Source organism: Kogia breviceps, chromosome 1, assembly GCF_026419965.1.
Source record: "Kogia breviceps isolate mKogBre1 chromosome 1, mKogBre1 haplotype 1, whole genome shotgun sequence".
Lineage (NCBI taxonomy): Eukaryota > Metazoa > Chordata > Mammalia > Artiodactyla > Physeteridae > Kogia > Kogia breviceps.
Window position 1 is genome coordinate 85601321 of NC_081310.1, and position 21428 is coordinate 85622748.

Genomic DNA, 21428 nt, shown 5'->3' on the forward strand with positions numbered 1-21428 from the left:
GATATCTTACCTGTGATTGCCTGACGCTGTACCTTCCCTAACGCTGTCCCTGGAAGCTCTATGAGGGAAGGGATCGTACCCTGTCTCATTCATGATTATATCCCCACTGCCTGGAACAGTGTAGGCACTCTTTAAATTGGGGGTAAATGAGTTGAATGGGGAACATGGTGCCTGGCCTACAGTAGATGTTCAAGGAATAGTGGCCAGTATGACCCAGACACCTGGAAAGCCCAGAGGCATGGACCTGGGAGCCCAGTTCTGGCCCGGAGAAAATCTCTGCAACTTGCTGTGCGGACTTAGGTGAGCCTCTTCCCCCTCTAGGCCTCAGATCCTTCATCTGTCCGATGAGGAAGATGGTCTGAAGATGATCGCTGGGGCCCTCTCCAGCATTCATGGCTCTAACTGTCTCTGATTCTCCACATGGGCTCTGAACTGACAAGGACTAAGAGAAAGCCCAGCTCCATCACTGGATCCTGTGCGTGTGACTCTCAGCTCCACAAATGCCATACAAAATGAACCCGACAGGCCCAGGTGCAATTCTTAGGAAGAAGTGAGCATTGGCAATAGCCAACAGTCAACCCCAGTCCTTTGCTGCCCAGCATCAGGCCCAGAGGACTCACCACGGATCACCGCTTAGTCTCAGGACTGGTTTGAGAATACAGGAGGGTAGGGAGGGAGGGAGGGAGAGCGTTGGGTATGCACATGCACCAAGCCCTCAGCCAGGGGCTTTGGCATCACTAGCTTGTCTGGTCCTCACCATAGCCTAGGCCATACCATTATATCCACTCACAGACCAGAAGAGCATGTTAGTAATAGCCCCTGGGAAGCAGCAAGTACCAAAGCAGGAAATAAAGCCAACCCTCCTGACTCCAAGTCTCCCACACTGAAGAACCTGGTGGAGTTTAGATGTCAGGCCTCCTCTTCTCTGTGACTGTTAATCAGGATATACCCCAAGTGTAATTGATGGCAAGAAGACACCACTAATTCAGGAGCAGCCTCTAGAGGAAGCATTGTTTACACTAATGGAATAATAAGAGCACTGAAAAGTGCTAATACTTACAGAGCGTTTCCTAAGGGTGAAGTAGACTCAGTGCTAAGCACATCACAAGCACTCTCCGGTTTTATCCTCACAAAAACTCAGTGAGTAGGCACTGATACTGTACCCACTTTGCAGACGAAGAGCCTGGGGCTTAGAGAGGCAAAGTACTTGCCTGAGGTCATGCAGCTAGAAAGTGGTGGAGCCAAAATTTCAACCCTGGTCTCTCTAACTCTAGTCATCCAGTCCCACCATCTTGCCATACCCCTGGGCAGGCTGGTGAGACTACTGGGATAAATTAACATTTAATCAGATGACACCAACATTTATTATATTAATACAACATTAACCGTATATATATATATCCAAAGCATACTGTATACAATGATTCATACCAATACAGTACTTAGAATATGATCAAACTGAGATGGAAAGAGGTGAGTGCTCTCCAGTCTCAGCCAGCACTGCCACCAAATGGATTAGGTTAGTCTCTGGGATTAGGTCAAAGGCTCAAGATCACTGTCACCCAGTGGGTGAATGCACAGCAGTGCCAGGCATTTGCTGTTTTCTGGTCGGGGGCCTCTGAGGACAACCCCTGTGAACCATCCAGACAGTGTAGCCAGAGTCTCCAGGGAGACTCCAAGCCCATAAAGTAAGGCTGGCCAGGGTCAGGTCCCCTCCCCTGCATAAGTTCATATAGGAATTCAGCTGTGAATTCTGTAAACTGTGGCAGGTGAAAGGGCTTAGTTCCTACTGAGGGCAAGAGAGAGCCTCTACTGTCTCACTCTGGAACACGCAAGTGCCCTGGGAGGGGGAGACTTGTGGCCGACGGTGAGTGGGTCATGGCCTGGAGTTCCTGGTCAGCATGGTGCCCTCACTCCTCAAAGGATCAGGCAGTGAATGCAGGACCTGGGATAGGTCACTGAGATTACTTCCACAGCTGGATTTAAAATGGCTTTGAGTGCTGGGGTATCCAGGGCTCTTCACCCCAGATGGGGAGACAGCCACCCCACGTGCCTTTTACAGTCTGGACAGTCCTGGGCCCGTCCCTTGACCTGTTGGCCCCTCAACCACTTCAACTGTAAATAGAGGCTAAATGCCAGTCTAGGCGTGTGACTTGTATGTGGGAGACAGCTTTGCAGAGCCCTGAAAAAATGTAAGGGGATTTGACTTCACTATATGGGGTCCCAAAGTCATCATTGTCATCATGCTGTTTTGGATGATTTCATTGGCTGTGTTCTTACAAAATGGACCATATAAGCAGCTCACTCTGAAATGAAAGGAGGGCCTTGTCCCTCCCTGTGCCCTGACCTAGCCAGCCCACAGCAGACCACACCACGGCCTGGAAGCATGAGTGACCACCTCCCCTGCTGAAGAAGCTGTCAGTTCTCTTATTTGTCCATCCATTCAATCGCAGGTAGGTATTTATTGAATCCCCACCAGGGCAGGGCCCTATGCTGGTGTTGGTACACCACAGCTGAACTCCCTTTGTCCTTGCAGAGCTGCTTCTCTACTAGAGGACACGGACACAGAAGCCAGAGTTGGCTCAGGGGACCCAAACCCTGACCCAGGAGATGAGCACTCAGGGACAGGGGCTGTTATGCAGCCCACTGCAGAGCTCTGGAGCTGGCCTTGTTATAACAGGCTGGGATGTGGGACTCACAGGGAAAGCAGACATCACCCAGCCCTCTGTAGACCAACCCTGGCAGCTCCTTCCCGGGCACCAGTTATGATGCCGGCCAGTCTGAGAAGTGGTCTTCCCAAGGGTCCAGTAAGCAGTTATCCCTTCCCTGGACTCCAGGCTTTACCAAGAGAAAACTGCAAAGAGTAAACAGATTAAGACTCTATCCACAGGGCTTCCCTGGTGGCTCAGTGGCTGAGAATCCGCCTGACAATGCAGGGCACACGGGCTCGAGCCCTGGTCTGGGAAGATCCCACATACGGCAGAGCAACTAAGCCCGTGCGCCACAACTACTGAGCCTGTGCTCTAGAGCCTGTGAGCCACAGCTACTGAGCCCGCATGCCGCAACTACTGAAGCCTGCGCACCTAGAGCCCGTGCTCCACGAGAGAAGCCACCGCAAGAAGAAGCCTGCACACTGCAACGAAGACCCAACACAGCCAAAAATAAATAAATAAAATAAATAAATTTGTTTAAAAAAAGAAAAAGACCCTAGGGCTTCCCTCGTGGCGCAGTGGTTGAGAGTCTGCCTGCCAATGCAGGGGACACGGCTTCGAGCCCTGGACTGGGAAGATCCCACATGCCGTGGAGCAACTGGGCCCGTGAGCCACAACTACTGAGTCTGCGCATCTGGAGCTTGTGCTCCGCAGCAAGAGAGGCGGCAACAGTGAGAGGCCCGCGCACCGCGATGAAGAGTGGCCCCCGCTCGCCGCAACTAGAGAAAGCCCACGCACAGAAACGAAGACCCAATACAGGAATAAATAAATAAATAAATAAATAAATAAGTAGACTCTATCCACAGAGCTGTCCTGGGCCCAAGCTGGCCAGTGGATTCCAACCTCCAGCTTCCTCTCTTTGATATTCTGGGAGTGACCCGCAGAAGAGGGAGGGGAAACACCCTCACCCCACACAGAGGAGGCCCTTCAATTTAACACAGAAAGCCCTGCTTCTTTGCTCTCTGTTCCTGACTAAAGAGAACCATTTATCTTGGCAAAATGGGAGAAGACCCTTTATATTCTGAAATGAAGTGTCAGCATGCAATGACAGTTAAGGTCCCAAGATACCCCCAGAGTCACTTTTTATTCTTTTCTATCCACAATCATTATGGGGAAATCTCTCTGCAGCTTCTGTAGAACCCATTCACTGGAGGGAAACAGATCAATGAGAAAACCCCAGCCCTGAGCAGCTGTGCTGACAGCTCTAAAGCAGGTACATTCATTCTTCCCTGGAGCCCACGCCAAAAGGACAAAGGACGCTCGCTCCCACCTCCTGAAAGAAGAGCTGGCCCAAAAAGTTCCTTAACTAGATATCTATTTCTTATCTTTTATACAGCAAGAACAAAAATCTCTTTCTGAGAGTGACATATCTTACACTCACTTCAAACAAGCGCAGCTTTTGCCACTTATTTTTAAGTGCACTTGCCTGCTAAAGTGAGAGCAAAAAAATCCAGGAGGGAGAATAAGGCAGGATGGTGGAGGCACAGCTGCTTCCATAGCTGGCATCTCCAGCCAACAACTGCTGGACCTGGAAAAAGTCCCTGAGAAGAGCCTGAAGAGCTGACACCCCAAGTGCAATCCAAGTGTGAAGAACTTGACCTCTGGTGCTCCATTTGCTTCCACCAGAGCCCAGGGGCTCCGAGAATGCTCATGACGGCCAGGTGTGAGGGGTAGGCACGTGGGCACCAAAAGGGGAGGGGGCTACAGCCACGAGAGCAGGGCAATAAGAACATAGGTCAACATTGATTCACTGTTCATTGATCCTGCAATTATTAGCACCTACTGTCACCGGGCACTGACAGTGGGGGTGGGATGAAATTAAAGTAGCAAGAAAACTAATAGCAGTTACCACACTGAACTCATACCCTGTGCCAGACACTCTGCCAAGTGCTTTCTGTGCATTCTTTCAGCTAATGGTCACACCAACCCTTTAAGGAAGGCAATAAAGTGACTCTGTTTGTAGACAAGGAAACTGAGGCAAAGAGTTAAACCTCTAGCCCAAGATTATATAGCTAATAAGAGGTAGAGCTGGATCTATACCAGACCCACTGTGTCTCGGCTGGAGAGGGACTAACCATCGATGTGTATCCTGACCTGGCCAGTACAAACAGGCAGTGCTCACCCAAACCCGCGCAGAGAAGCACAGGATACTGCTCCGTGTCCAGGATCTCACTCGCCAGCCAGGAAGGAGGAGAGTTTGCATAATTGCAAGGAGGCAGGCGGGTAAGATCTAGTCCGTGTTCAGTGACCACAGGCAGCTGGCCTGGGGCAGGACCCAGGCAGCATGGAGGCCAGCCACACTGTGGTGCCTTGAAATCCAGGCTCAGGGGTTCGGCTTTATCTAGAAGTCACCAAAGGGTGAGAGTGGGTGAAGAGAGGAGGATGACCTACTCAGAGTCATGTTTTAGGAAGACTACCAGCTGCAGGCTACCATTCATAACCCTGAGAATGTGAGGCAAAACACAATATCTAGACTATTACAGAAATAAATAGGATCCATTTATTGAAACACTCTAGCCACTGCGAGGCATCAGACTCAACCCCAGGAAACCTGTGTTTGCCTGCAGGGCTCCACCTGCTGACTCAGGCACGCATGGGGCCCCGAGACCATGCCGGCAGCCACCCCCCACCCCGGTTTCCTCTGGCTGTCACTCGGAGGCTTCTTCCTTGACCTTATTCTCTAGCCTCTTCACGTAGGTGTTCTGACCAGTTGGAAGGGAGAGCCTGTCTGTCTTTGTGAGGGCCCTTTCCATGTACATGACACGTCACGGCTCTGCCCTCTGTCCCATCTCACCAAGGCTGTGAAGTGCCTCTTGTTGGGGATGGAGCCCTCCCTGTCATGCTGCCTCTGCTCCAGCTGTACCACACTGGGCTTTGGGCCCTGGCCAGGCCCTAGGAAGTGGCTCAGAAATCCCCCTGGGCCCTACCCACCAATGAGCCCGAGGGATTTTCTTCCCTGTGCAAATTCCTAGAGACTCCAGTGGCTGGGGAACAAAAAGGGACACTACTGACCACCAGCAAGGCACATGGATGGGTTAGCAGGGCGCCCCAGGCGACAACTGCAAACATTTTGCCACAAGTCAGGTCAGGGCCGCGGCTGAAAGGTCAGCAGGGTGGAGCAGGCTGCCCCAACGGAGGTGGGGTGAAATGATGTTCCTGACAATAAAACCCTCTGAGCTGCGGGTCAGAATTGACGCCTGCCATTTCGGTAATGATCTGGTATCATTATTGGCTCGCAGTATAGCCCCTATAAACACACTCATCAACATCTGTCTGCCGGAGACAGGTGATTTTCTTCAAAACCAGAAAACCCACAAGCCTATCAAGCATTCACCGCACTGTCCTCAACAGGCAGACAGGAGTTTTTGGCCTCTGAGCCAAAAACAGTAAGAACAGTAAGAACAGTAAGAACCCAAGGAGTGTTGAGTCCTGTTTCTAAGCATGTTCAACCAGGCGAGATGGGAAAGGTGCCAGGGGGCAACTCAGCCCAGTGTCGGTGCACAGCTGTTCCCACAGCTGGCAGATACGCTGCAGCCCAGCAACAATGGCCAACACTGAGCAAGGAAGCCCCAAGCCAAGACAGGGGAGTGGGTGGAGCCACAGGCCACTGGGCTGGAGGGGATGGGAGGACACTTTCAGGTCCAGGAGGACTCCTCTCTAAAGAGCCTCTCCCACCATGGATTTGCCCTCTCCTTTCCCACTAACCCTGCGGCCACCTTCACAACCAAGCTTCCCATCCGGGCACTTTCTATCCCTCTCCTTGGGGGGTTTTAAGCCCAAGCCTAGGGCTTTCTGAGCAACTCCAAACTCCAGGTTAACTGCTGCCACTGCCCTCCCCGACCACACACACTGACCCCTCCATCCCGCCCCCCACCTCCATTTGCATGACAAGCCCTCCTTGGACTCCAGCTGCAATCTGGGATGGTAACCCTTTCCTGGCAGGGAACCAGCCACTTCTTCAGGGGCAAGTTCTCCCATCAGGGGCATCTTGAGCAGGAATTGGGACATATTAACACATTCACTAGCCAGCACTAACACAATTGACCTGAATTCACAATTCACACAACTAGTCTAAGTGTTACAGACCAAACTTCACAAGTGTAGACGGTACGGACAAAACCCATTAAGATTTTATTAGTGCTTAGAATTCACAATACACTTCCCATCTGTGGTCCCATTGAATCCCCACATCATGGATGTCCCTATCTTTCTCATCTCTTAGCAATTTGGTTCAAACTTTTCACACTGTATTACGAGTTGCCCACCTGTTTGACTCCTTCTCCTCAATACCCCTCACTCCCTCCCAAGACCATGAGCTATCTGAGGTTAGGAAACACTTCTTACTCTTTCCTGTTCTGGCACCGAGTAGGTCACCAGTGTTTGCTGAATACAATTGAATCCCACAGGGCCAGGTTAAGAGAACAGTAGGAGCAGGAGTAGTGATACTAGCAAATACCTATACAGTCTTCCTATGTGCCAGACACTCTTCTGATTAATCCGTTTTACATAGATAAAATCATTAATTCTCACACCAACCCTAGGTAAGTACTATTGTCATCCCTATTTTTTTTTAATAGAAGGAATTGAGGCACAGAGATAGAATAACTTGCTCCAAGCTCACAGCAGGAACTGGCAGGGCTGGGATTTGAACCCAGACAGTCTGGTTCCAGAGTCTGATCTCTAATCAGACTCCATATACACTGCTTCTCAAGTTGAACTGATGCAGACTCCTTAAGAAACAGTGTATTATATTTTCTTGGGGAGACCCTTTATAGAAATGTAACATGTGTAATGGGGAAATTAATAAAATTCAATTCTGCAGACAGCCATGCGGAAGGACACAAGAGACACAGAAGGAAAGTATGCTTTGTTCCCAAAGAGGAAGGTCCTCTGTGCATAGAGGATGCCGCTCTATACATAGCCAGGATGCAAGGGGGGCTGCCAGGAAGAAACAAGGGAGACATGGCCATTCTGGGCAAAGGCCCAAGAGCAAAGTCCTGGGGGTGGGAGGGGTGTGTCCTGGGCATGGTCACAAGAGACTGTACATAATTTTAGGAGGCATGGTGGTGAACCATGATTAGCTCAAAGCAATGATTCCCACACTCTGCTGCACTTTAGAATCACCTGGGGAGCTTGGAAAAACCCCTACACTCAATGCCTCCCCAGAGCAATTAAATCCCAATCTCTGGGGGCGGGACTCAGGCACCAGTATTATTTTAAACCTCCCTGGGTGATACCAACATACAGCCAAATTCGAGGACCACTGGTTCAGTCTGCAGTGTTATTCATAGAGCAGTCTGTTCTTCCATTAAGGACTAAAATGGCGTGGAGGGCTTCAAACTGGGTGTGCTACTTCCATCTGCCCTCCCCCCACTTTGGAAGGCTGTTTGGGGCCATTTTGGGGGAATGTGTTTTCTCTGGTTTCCTGGGAGCCCTTTAAAACGAAGGCAGGTTTTAGATAGTGCAGCTCCAACTCAAATTCCAACCTTGCCACTTACCAGCTGCATGAGTTTGGGCATGTTATATAATATCCAAGCCTCAGTTTCCTCATCCACAAATAGGGGATTGTGGTAGGTGGAATAACGGCCCCCCAAATGTCCACATCCTCATCTCCAGAGCCTGTATGTTACATGGCAAAGAGGAATTAAGGATGCAGATGGATTAGGATTGGCTAATCAGTTGACTTTAAAATAGGGATTATACTGGTGGATACAATGTAATCATAAGGGTCCTTACAGGTGGAAGAGGGAGACGGGAAGAGTCAGTGTCAGAGTGATATGATGTGAGAAAGCTTTGGGCAACTGTTGCAGGCTTTGAAGATGGAGAGGCAGACAGCTTCTAGAAGCTGGAAAAGACAAGAAAATGAATTCTCCTCTAGAGCCTCCGGAAAATGCAGCCTTGCTGACACCTTGATTTTAGCTTAGTAAGACTCATCTTAGACTACAGAACTGTAAGATAATAAATTTGTGTTGTTTTAAGCCACTAAGTTTGTGGTACAGCAGCAGTAGGAAACTAATATAGGATGGATGGGAATAAATCGGGGATAGTATGAAGATTAAATGAGATAAGTTTTGAAAAACTTGTAGCACTACTCTTAGCGCTTTGTAATTATTAGTTGCTGTTATCACTTTCACCATTACCATCCTATCAGGAAGCTGCCACCTCCTGCGTTCCGTGTACCTGGCACGGGCTGCCCACTCTCTACCCACCATCCCTGGATCCACTCCCCACTCCCGAGGTGGCTGAGTGGTCCCAGGCCCTATGCATCAAGTAAGAGGCTTTGTGACCTGGGCCCAGGCTGGTGGGAACCGGCCAGTCTTTCTTGGACAGAGCTAGAGGCTCCCTAGAGCCCCGCCCCGTGATGCCCATTAACACAGCACAGACCAGTATTTCTGCTTCCTGACACTGTTCATGAGAATCAACAGGAAATGGGGCTGGGTGGGGAGGGAGAGAGGTTTGGGAAGGGAGGCCCCCAGGGAGTCTTCCTGACCACCAGCTAAGAAAGCACCATGGGAGTGGTCAGCAAGGGCCTCGGAGACTTACTCTAAAGAACTAAAGGTGTCCAGCACCTCAACAGCTGTCAACAGCAGGCAAGAGTTGGACCACCAGGCCAAGAGCAGAGGGCTTGGGTTTGGCAAGGAGGGTCCAAAATTAAATCTCCGTCAAGCCCCTTGTTTGTGCCAGGCTCTCGTGGGCCCTTTCCCCCAGCTCTTGTAGCTGATGTTCACTATACTGCTTGTGGCCTTTATGATCCTCAGGCAGACTCAGTGATCTGCCTGAGATCACCCGTTAGCAGCAGAGCTGAGATTCAAACTTTTGATTCTAACCCTAGAATGCTCCACTCCATACCATATCTCATTTTCTTTTCATGCAGGTCCAATTAATATTTTAGTCATTATTGATTTAATCCTGGGAGCATGAGAACACAGCTAGTACAGACAGTTAATCTGTATTTATACCTTGAAATGGGCCAGCCATGAAAATGTAGAAGCTTCAAAAACTACAAACAACTAAAAAGGGGCTTGAAGGAAATCTGGTCCCAGATGAATAAATCTTGTGTCAGCTCAGGGTTGCCATACTTGCAGTTCTACATAATGATCACAAACCTGGGTTTCACGTGGCCCCTGAAGTGGACCAGGCAGGTGAGGAGAGGCTCATCCCCTCCCCACCATGGGCGCCCAAGGACTTTCACCAAATTAGAATGTGTACCAGCCCTGGGAACTAAATTTATCCTGAAAGGACACCCAGATCAGAATGTTCTCTGCTATAAGATATCCTGTCCCTCATTGTCCTCCTCTCTTTTGCCAGAGCCAGGGAGTATTGGCTGTCAATTCAGCCTTGTCAATTCTGCTTGAAAGCCACACACACGTGATGCCAGCCCACAGCGACAGGCACCACATGTTTAGATACAAAAGACAGGAAATGCTGAAAGAGTGAGAAAGGAGAACCAGAGAAGATGGAAGAGAGTGGAAAGAAGCAGGTTTAGATGATGCTGATAAGAGGGTCATAAAGAAACTGAGAAGAGGGAAAAAAAGGCACTGGGGCCGGGCAGCTGTGGCAGGGTCTCCCAGGATAAGCCATCGGGGGCACGAGAGCTACGATGGGGTCCTGTTCGAAGTCAGCGGCTCCTTTACAAGCTCCAGGCAGCACGTCTCCTCCATTTCCCCGGCGTTTGCACCTTTCAAGCCCACTACAAACTGAGAAGCTCCCTCATCAGCCTCGAATGATATCACTGCTCCTGCAGGCGACAGCCGGGCCTTGGGGACTGGAGCCCATCCTGCCAGCACTCCAGAAGGGTGGCCATTCCCGCCACACCCCCTCCCAGATCCCACAGGCAGAGGAAGGACACAAACTCCCTGCCTGAGGGAGGCCGCTGGGGAGCCTGGGTTAGGGAACAATGAGAGAAGAGCAAAACTGTAAAACCCTGAGGTTCTTGTAAATCTCATCCATGCAGGTAAACATCTAAGAAGATCCGACAGAACAAGACAAACTCGGGCTCCCCAGGAGGCCCGGGCTCCCAGTGGGGTCATGTTCCGTTAACAAGATCACAGAACCTCAGATTCTGGAGGGGTATTTTTCCGTTCCTCTCCCTCTCGAACAAGAGTGTACCAGGTTGCTGTCGTCTTTATGTCTAAAGTTCCCCCAAGGAAGGAGCTTTTCAACGTTTTCTCAAGCTCAATGCTATGCTTTAAAGTCAGAGTAGGTGCTTAAGCTTGCAGAGGGGGTGGGTTTCCACCGTAATCTCCACCAGTCCTCCCACCCCCAGCTCCACCTCTTGGTCTTAATGCTGACTATTGATGGTTTCTCAATCTTAGGTAAAACGCTTTGCTAATGCAACCCGGGGGTCAATTCTCTGGCCTCCCTGTCCCCCGCATCAGATTGCCACCCCTGAGCCCTTTCTGATGGGCAGCTAGGGGCTGCTACCATTGTAGACAACGATGCCTAATCTCTCCTGATCCTACTTGCCAGGTTCTGGGTCCAGGCTCTCTTTTTATTTTCGCTTCTTACCACTGCCTTTATGGCCAACTGCATTTCTCCCATTCCCCAGAAGCCCTGAGCTTTCCCAGCTCTCCACATCTGCTCCAGCAGGTCCCCTCCCCTAAAGCACCCTTCACCCCACCTACGTCTGCAAAACTGAAACTCCGCCCAGCTTTCAAGGCCCATCTCAAATGCCCCGGAGGCAGAGGCCTCTTTCCCACCCCCGAGGAAGGCCTTGCTATACCCACCACACCTGCACTCCCAGCACCTGGCAGCCAAGGCCCGTGTGAGTATTCGAGTGCTTATCTCCCCATTAGATCCCAAGCCCGTTTAGGGCAGGGACCTTGCAGTCCGCATGGTGCCAGGCTCAGAACAGGACCTTCAATAGCTCCGTGTCAGATGAATTAATCACCTTTTGTCCAGTCCTCAGGGGAGGTGGAGAGCGGTTGCTATTTCTAACAGCAGCAAGAAGACAAATATGGCCCTGCCCAACTCCCCTTCATCCCCCACCATTCCACACACACACCCAGGGGTGGTCATTTCTCTTTGCTCTCACATCAATAAGGTTTCTAACACATTCTAGCAAGAGGCAACAGAGAGAGCTGCGAGGAGTTTTGGAGAGCACTTAGCTCCCCGCCCTTGTTGCACAAATGGGGGACCTGAGGGCCACGAGGGGCAGGGCAAGCGGGCACTCCCACAGCAGACTGGTGTCAGGGGCGTACCTGTCCCCCCAGCCAGTCTCCCACGGAGCTGCCTTGGGGTACTGAGTTCAGAGGCTGCGGCTGCTCTGCACCTGGAGATGGCTCCACCGTGGCTGGTCACTGATCTCTGGTTGTGGCTGTGAGCAGTGCAGCCACAGGTCGGCAGTCACAGCCAAGTCCAGCTGCTGCAGTGAGAGTGGCTTCCGGAACGCTGGAGCCCCAGGGGCATGTGGCTGTCTGGCAACACTCTCCCGTGACACAGCCTGCTGGGGCAGCTTTGTGACAACCCAATCCTGCCAGGTGGCCAAGCGCCTACCTCACCTTTTCATTCACAGACCATGAGGGTCCACTCGGCAGCTCGCAGCTCTATCCCGCACCAGAGCGGCACTCAGTTAACACTTATACGATGTGCTTGCACAGCCGGACTTATCTGGCGGGTGGCTTAGGAGGGAGGATAAAACCACAGCCTATGGGGAGGCCACAAAATATTTAGAATGAGAAAGATTTGCAAAGCCTTGAATTTCTTCTTCTCCATTCCTCCTGCCTTTAATCCAACAAAAGGGAGTTTACTTCCCCAGATTCCATTTCTGGTTCCACATTTGTACCAGTGGCTTGGATGAAGCTATCACAGTCAGGCTCATCAAATGTGGGAAGCTGGAAGGGCCCCAAACATGGGCTGCTGGGTGAGATGCTAAAAGACCCGGACAGATTAGCACGAAGGGCTGAAACCAAACGAACTCAGGGAAAAGGAACAGAGGCAAACGACAGGTGCAGCTCTCATCCCCAAAAGCCAACTGGACAAGCAAGCGTGGGAGATCAGGGGCAGGGGGTGAAGGCCTGTGGCTTGGCAGCTCTGTGAAGAAGACAGAGGGCTTTAATAAACATTCCACTCAATGTGAACTAACAGGCTGCTGTGCAAGTCAGGGGCACTGGCTGTCTTTGGAATAATGGAATGTAACGGAACAAGAAAGCAGGAAGGTGGTCCTCTGTCCTGAGCAGCTCACATTCCTGGGCAGGTGCAGAGCAAGGGCACTGAGCAAAGGAGTGGGGACAGGACAGAGACAGGGCTCTTAACAGTGCCAGGGAAGCTGGGGATGTTTCGTGTGGGCAGGAGAAAACCCTGGGAAGTCCTGTGTCCAACCCAGGGGGGGCTTGGGTATGAAGCTGTTGGCCCCTTACCACAGGGACAGTCAGGAGGAGGAGGAAAGAGGGGTGGGGAAACTGAGGGGGCTGCTGAAGCCTGACCCACCCAGGCCACTGGCAGCCCAAGGCTCAGTGTCCAAAGGGAAGACCAGACGCAGCCCAGATAGGCGCTGGCTGGTCCTGAGGGCCAGGGGACTAGCAGGGAAGCAGGAACTAGCCTCTCAGAAGCCAGTGGGGTGGGGAGAGGGCAAAAAAGAACAAGACCCAGTATGGGGCCCAGCCAGGCAGCCAGGGCTTCGAAGAAGACTCTAGCCAAGCGGGGATCAGGAGGGGAGGCAGGGAAACCAAAGCATCATCCAGTCCTGATGGCTGGGAATGCTACCTGGGGTTGGCAAGCTCCCAGCTCCCTGAGGGTGCTGGACCTCATCCTTGGGGCCGGCCTGGGACCCAAGAGGAAGACAAGAGGGAAACCAGGATAAGGAAGCGATTTCTAACAGGCAGAGGAGGCACCCCAGGGCAGAACAGAGGCTGGAGGTCCCTCCTGGAGGTGCCGCTGGGGCTGAGGGCCGCGGGCGCTACTGCAGGGTTGCTGTTCTGCCCTTGGCTTCGTCATGTGAGCCCTTGCCCTGTTTTGGAGGGGAGTCCCCATGGCTGAGCCCAAATTCCAAGCTGCCTTCTGGTACTGCAGGAACTAGGGGCAGGAGAGACAGCCCAAGGATGGAGCTCTCCCACCAGGTGAAGCCTAACAGGCTTGGAGACAGCCCCCTTGAGTCCAGCTCTGCCTGGCACCAGGCACATGACCTTGCCCACATCGCTTACCTTCTTAGGCCTCAGTTGTCTTATCTATAAAACAGGGATAGTAACAGAACTCACCTCACAGGACTGACATGAGGATTCATTGAGATCATAAAAGGCACATTTCCTGGCACATATGAGATCAAAAATACAGCCTGTCATTATTATCATTTGTGGATTTAACAAAGCTTTTTCCAGATCTAAACTTGGAATCAAAACCTGGGCCTGGGATATGAGGATGTCGGGACAGGGTGAAGGCAAGTTCGGGGGATGCTGGTAGGGGGCGGTGTATGAAAAAAGTCCACCATACTCAGAGGGCACCCACACCCACGAGCCATCAGGGGAATGTAGGTTACATAAAAATGACAAAGTCAGTTCTGGAGATGGATGGAGGTGATGGTGGCACAACACGGATGAACTTAACCACTGAACTGTACGAGTAAAAATGGTTAAAATGGTAAAAATTTTACATGTTATACATTTACAATAATTAAAAAAAAATTTTAATGGCAAAGTCACAACTTGGCCCCAGGTCTACTGATCACAAGCCCAGGGTCCCTCCCACCCACCCACCAGGTTTTTATTGGTGATATGTTCAGAGGAAATGGAATTCTGCTGGATTGAATTGTATTGAATTCTTTCATTCAAAGATAAACTCGGCACAGTTCATCTCTTTTCCAATTCTTGGGTTTGGGAGAATTTGAGCAGTGGTGACTTTGCCATCTTTTCTCTTAAAAACGAAAAGATGTGACGTCAGCTCCCTGCTGAACAGAGACTAGAATTATCAGAATTTTCTCGGTCTTATAATGCAATGAAAATGGTAAGGAAATCTCCAAACACTAAAAATTCTACCATGCCTTCCAATTTCCCAAATCCTCAGAGAGTCAATTATCCTTAGCCCAGATTTAGAATCATCACACTCCCACTACGTACAACCCTCTTTATTGGCACAGCAGGGACAGTCACACAGACGATTAAGAGAAAGCATGGCCCTTGCGGAGCTTATAACTGAGCACGATGTTTCTTAATCAGGAGCAAGCCCCGGAACCCTGTGGTGCTTTCCAAACACACATCCCCAGGCAGTGGGGTTCACTAGCCTGCAGGTCGCAGACATTACACAGGGGATCTGATGCCCATCCCTGATGGAAAATGGAAGAGATCATCACTTGAAAATAGTAACAACAACAATACAAAATAGAATGAATTAACTCTGAAAAAGTCACCGACAGTACACATCGGCACTCTCAGGGAAATAGAATTAAGCTGAACACTCACTCCCCAGTGACTCTGAAGACATGGGAGTTTGTATTCATGGAAGGAAGCTGAAACTTAGCGCTGAGGAAGGGGAACACGGTCACTGACTTTAACTATCCTAAAAGCTTTACGATGTCTGACCACATTATATTTGTAAGAGACTTAAGAGGAGTCACCTTTAAACTTTAGGATGTTGGAGCCAAAGAACTGTTCTTTCCGTTGTTTGCTATTTCAAGTTCAAGGCTATATTAAGGGGACAGACAGCTCCCTTTCTGGGCAGAGAAGCAAGGCAGTTAGGAGAAGGGACAGTTTGCTGGGACAGTCCCGCACGAGGGCCTCCTGAATGCAAACTCTATCATTTCTTGTTATCAAAAACCATTCATAGCTACTCTCCCTACATTTTTGTTTCCTTGTCACTGAGCATCCTTCAGGCATGGAATCCTGGATACAGTCAGAGGCCCCAGAGATCATCTGATCCAATCTGCCTACCTTACAGATGACAAAACTCAGATTGAGAGACAAGCAGCTCATCCAAGCTCGCACGGTGATTGGTACCCCTGACAGACCAGGCCACAGGTCCCTCGCACCTTGTAAAGGGGGGCAGAGGCTTGCTAGGTGGAAGCGCCTTGGATGGGGCAGGCACTCGGGCTGTTTTTCTCAACCCTGTCATTCACTTAGCTGCCCATGTTGGATGGTGATCTCTTGTATCTCTGAAGTACAGCAGAAGCTTCTTGAGAAGCTTCCCCGGCCCCCCCTCACTTCCCAAGGTGAGGATGGTGTGTGGTTTCCAAGGTAACACACAGCTTGGTGGATTCAGCCTCCCAGCACCACCCTCATCCGGCACCAGCAGGGGAGGAGGAGTGGGAAAGGAGGTGACACCACCTCCCCATTTACAAACACTGATTCCTCCCGAAACCAGTTTCCCCTCTGTCCCCCTGCCAGGGTTCAGGGCAGAGGACACCCCTGACATCCTGGAGTCCTGGAGCTGAGGAAGCTTTCTGGAGGACTTGGCAAGAGGCAATTGCCTGGAAGTCAATGGAGCCACAGGCAGCTGACTCCAGAAGTCTGGGACCGGCCCTCCCAGCTGGGGCAAGTCTTAACATGCACAGGGCAACAGTTTTCACACCTGTTAACAGACACAGCACATGCCCTGTCAAGAAGCATGACACAGGATGACATTTCCAACTGACAAAACAGAAAGTCAACACAGGCAGCTGAGAAACAGCCTTGCTGCTCCCCCAGGCACGCCAGCCCCGTGGGCTCTGGGGCCTGGAGAGAGCAGCGGGAGGCCATCACCCCTAGGCAAGGGGCAACGTGGCAGGAAAGCCCTCTCTGGGGCAGAAAGGGTCAAAGCCAAGTGTTCAAATATTTAGCAAATAAAACCAAAATGTCACACAGAGACTGCCAGGGCTGACCTGGTAACCATGGCAATCCATGGCCAGCCACAGATCTGAGAGTGAAGAGGCCCTGGGATTGAGGCCTGGGATGAGAGGGGATGAGAGGACGGTGGGGAGGGTCACAGAGGGCATGGCCAGCCCAGCTCACAGGGGGCAGCCCGCTGAGACCCTTGACCCCTCACGATGCACAAGCCAGAGCTGTGGACTTCAGGCCAGCCTCTCAGTCTTATAGAGACTCAGTTTTCTCTTCTATGGAGTGAGGGGAATGAATCGGCCTGTCTGTCCCTCAGGCTTGTTGTTCATTCATTTGGTAACACTTATTGAATCCCTGCTATACGCTGGGTGCTCTTGGCTGTGGGACAGAGCAGTGAATCCAAGTCAGCCTCCACCACCATGGACATACGGCCGGAGCGGGTGCAGGTGAGATATAGCGTCAGAGCCCATGTCCAGCCAACTCCTAGAAGGGGCCCCTTGCCCAGGGAGTGGAGGCAGCCAGAAGGGTTCTTAGAGGAGGAAGCATCTGTGCTGAACCCGAAAAGTCAAAGAGGTGAAGTCAGGCAGGCAAGAGGTCTGACAAGACATGTGAAAACACTCCCAAAACTACAAAGCACTAGACAAGATGAGGTGACACCGTCGTCACCAACGTGGTTGCTAACGCGTCATCCTCTCAGCTTTCTGTCTTTGAAGGGTAGTCTGACAAGGACTCATGGCATTTGGACTGAGCAGCTACTCGCCCCCTCTTTCCTCCTTTCTCTCCAGCTGTACAGGCGCAGGTGGGCCGGTGGGAGGGCAGGCGGCGTCCTCAGCTGATGCACCGTGGCCTAGCCAGGCCCTGTCCCCTGCACACACACCCCATTTCCAATTTCCCTCGTGTGCTGCCATCTGTCTAGGGAGTGTTCTTTAGCGTGGAGTAGGAGATGGCCGCGAGCTCAGCAGAGGAGGCCACCATCCAGAATTTTCCTGTCAAGCCCTGTGGCCCTGGAGCCACCCTGGGGGCCTAGAGTTCCCTCCTCCTCTCTGTGCAGCACACCTGGGTTAAGGAGCTCATGTCCTCAGACCTAGCAGGCTGAGAGGGCCATCTGGAGGTCTTGGGATCTCAGGGGTCCCCAATCTGCTCAGCTCTAAAGGAGTCCCTTGGCCACTGGCTCATCTGTGAGCCCAGTAAAGGCGATTCAGATCCATCAGCCAACCAGCCAGAGACAACCTAAGGAAATATCTATCGGGGGCCTGCAAGGACAGAGACCCCAGCCCCGCCAGGGTGAGGCAGCTGCCATCTCCCCTGGAGGACAGACACACCTTCCTTTCTCTTCTCTCTCACGCCCCTGAAATGCTCCAGGCCAGTTTCATCCCAAACATACATAAGGCCGGTGAATACATGGCTTGGTTAAAGCCTCTTCTCTCCATGAGAGCTGCCTGGTCCACTGGGGCCACATGGTATTTCACACACACACCTCCTACCTTGGGGCTTATCAGTCTGGGTCACAGTGGATCAAGGTCTAGGACAAGCAGCTTCCAAAGGTAGGGACTGGGTCTGAATTAGTTCTGGCTTCTCAATGCCTGACACATAGTAGTCCTTACCTTACAGATAAGTTCAGGATATGACTTGAGCCCACTTTCTTCTATAGGGAGAAGGGAGAGTGAGAGCACAGAGCAAGACTCAGCCTGAACCATCGAGTCCATTCCCTGATGGGTAGACACCCCTGACTCATTTAGCAGTGGGCCCCCAAGGCATCTGGACCAGTGACACCTCCTGCATTCCAGATGCCCCTGTTCCTGTGACAGCAGGTTAAACATACCCAGAAGGATGCTCCAACCTATGGGACCATCATGCCATGGCATGTAAGCCTTTTTGCAATGCGAGTTGCCTCTTGAATATAATTTATGTCCTACAGTTTGAAGTAATTTCCCTGTCAGCTGAGAACTCTATTGCTATTTAATACAAATATCCACTTTTACACATCTAATAACTCAAAAGTCTCCCCTTTTATTAGTCTCCTATGTTTCAAATTCATGAGGTTGAAGACCTATATCTTGTCACTATAGTTATATCTCTGTCGGATTTGAAGTGGACTAGAAGCCTCTGGAGGCCCACACCAGATCTTGACCTGACTGATGCTTTCTACTTTGAATATGGCCAATAACCACAGACTGAAATTAATGATCTATAAGTTCCCATCCACACACTGGATGATGGGAAATCTGCCACTGCCTACGTCCTATCCTAGGTTCACAGCAGGCCCTCCATTTTAATTAGACAAACATTAATTGAGCCATGCTGTGTGCCAGGCACAGTCCTGCAGCTTCCTGCCCCTGTAGCTTCATTAAGGACACCGAGGCTCGGCTCCGCACCTCCAGGGGTGGGTGTGTCTGCACTTCCCACCACCCACCTCCCCATCCCCCCACCATGTCCCCCAGGCTCTGAGCCAGGGCACTTCCTCCCTGGGGCACTTGATCCCTTCCTCTCCTGTGTGCTCCTGGACAAGAACCTGGCCCGCGGTTATTTCCTCTCCCTCTCAATTGGCTTCTTCCTGACAGCTGCGAGACATGTGCAGTCTCTCCAGGCTACACAGCAGAATGACATCCCTCCCTCAGTACTGTGTCCTCTCCAGCTGTCACTCTGCCTCCCCTCAATTCACAGCCAAACTTCTTAGAAGACTGGCCAGTATTCAGTGTCTCCATGTTCCTCACCTCCTACTTGGTCCTCCCTTCCCCTTCCACTGCCCTGTGACTGCCACCCCCAGTGACTGTACTGAGGAAGGGCACAGTGACCTTCCCACAGCCTGGTGCAAAGGACCAGTGGGGTTCCCAACTCCTTGACCCCCCTGTGGCATAACCGACACTTCCTTCTCTGTCCAGGCTTTGTGACTCCCTCCCTTTGGGGTCTCCTCTGACCTCCCTGACTTCTCCATTCTCCTTTGTGGGCTCCTCTTCCTCCTCCCACTTCTCACTCGATGATGTCCCTCTGGGGACGTGTCCCATGCCTCCTCTCATCCCACTGTCCCCTGCTCCTCTAGGCCTATCCTCTGCATCACTATCCTGGAGGCGGCTGGATGCCCAGCTCCCAAACCTCAGCTTCCAAAACTAACCTGGTCATCGTTCCCCACCTCAGCCTCCTTCTGTGGTTTCAATTATAATGAATGGCACCCCCAGCCACTGAGTTACCCAAGCAACTGCTGGACCCCAAAGACAGTACCTCCAACCTAATAACTGACCAAGTCTGGTCAATTCCACTTGTTCAACATCTCTTATGCACAGTCTCTCTCCTGTCCTGGCTCTTGTCTTGCCCTGATTCAGGGTGTCACCATCCCTCATCTCAACCATGGAAACATGCTTCCAATTAGTCTTCCTGCCTCTGAAATTGGCCCTTGCAACATTTGCCATGCTGCAGCTAAAATGCAAATCTGATCACCTCTCTCCCCTGCTTGAACTCCTTCCATGGTTCTCCCTGCTGCCCACAGGACAGTTCCAAAACTCTTCAGCAAGGCATATGAGCTCCTGCTGGTCCTGCCATGCTCCAGAGTAGACCAGCCCCACTGCTCAGGACCTTGTCCTGGAGGCGTTCTGAATGCACTCTGCAGTTTCTCATCTCAGGGCCTCTGCTCCTTTTGAGACTTCTGCCTGGGATATCCTTTCCATGCTGTCAGTCCAGCAAACACATCCTCATTGAAGCTGAGGTGTTTTGCACGTATTATCTAATTTGATCTGCACAACAACCCGGTGGTGGGTACTATTATTAGTCCCATTTTGCAGAAAGGAAATAGACTAAGAGGTATTCAGTAACTTGCTAAAGGCTACCATACATACTACAATGTGACAAAGAACATGATTTGAACCCAAGCTGGGCTACTCTAAAATCTGTGTTCTCATCCTCCTCCTGTCCTGCCTTCCAGAATGGCACTAAAGACATTAGAGCCATGGATTCACTCAACATTGACAACCCCTTGGAGAAGCAAAAGTGATTTCAGGGTTTCCAGCACAGAGTACTGGGCCCCTGTCCCAGGCTCTGCACAGAGTAGACCCTCGTTAAGTACACACTGAATGAATGAATGCACTAGATGGGTAAGAAGGGTAGAGGAGGGAGGATATTGGGGGAGCAATAAAGCGTTCAGTGTCTCACCGGTCAGAATGGCCATCATCAGAAAGTCTACAAATAATACATTCTGGAGAGGGTGTGAAGAAAAGAGAACCCTCCCACACTGTTGGTGGGAATGTAAATTGGTGCAGCCACTACAGAAAACAGAATGGAGCTTCCTTAAAAAACTAAAAATAGAGTTGCCATATGATCCAGCAATTCCACTCCTGGGCATATATCCAGAAAAGATGAAAACTCTAATTCAAAAAGATACATGCACCCCAATGTTCACAGTGGCACTATTTACAATAGCCAAAACATGGAAGCAACCTAAGTGTCCATCAACAGATGAATGGATAAAGAAGATATTATATAGACACACAATGGAATATTAGTCAGCCATTAAAAAGAATGAAATAATGCCATTTGCAGCAACATGGATGGCCCTAGAGATTACCATACTAAGTGAAGTAAGTCAGAGAAAGACAAATACCATATATCACTTATATGTGGAATCTAAAATATGATACAAATGAACATATTTACAAAACAGAAACAGACTCACAGACATAGAAAACAAACTTATGGTTACCAAAGGGGGAATAAATTAGGAGTTTGAGATTAACAGATACACACCACTACATATAAACTGTATAAACAGTAAGGGCCTACTTTATAGCTATACAGGGAAATAGATTCAATATCCTGTAATAAACCATAATGGAAAAGAATCTTAAAAAGAATATATATATAACTGAATCACTTTGCTGTACACCTGAAACTAATACAACGTTGTAAATCAACTAGACTTCAACAGAAAGAAAAGAAACACAGACAGAGAGAGAGAGAGAGAGAGAGAGAAAAGAGAAGAAACAAA

At 50.6% G+C, this 21428-nt stretch overlaps 1 protein-coding gene across 5 annotated transcripts in view; it reads right to left on the minus strand.

The window, feature by feature from the left end:
* Positions 1 to 21428, minus strand: part of KCNN3 (potassium calcium-activated channel subfamily N member 3) — a 184179-nt gene that overhangs the window by 104547 nt on the left and 58204 nt on the right. The window contains exon 1 of one of the 5 annotated variants that reach the window (XM_067037154.1): positions 11912 to 12121. The exons of 3 other annotated variants lie outside the window; for them this stretch is intronic. The gene's annotated coding sequence lies outside the window, so the exon portion shown is untranslated. Of the gene's footprint in view, positions 1 to 11911; positions 12122 to 21428 lie in introns of those variants that run through there. One more of the 5 variants, XM_067037152.1, reaches the window with a different exon arrangement.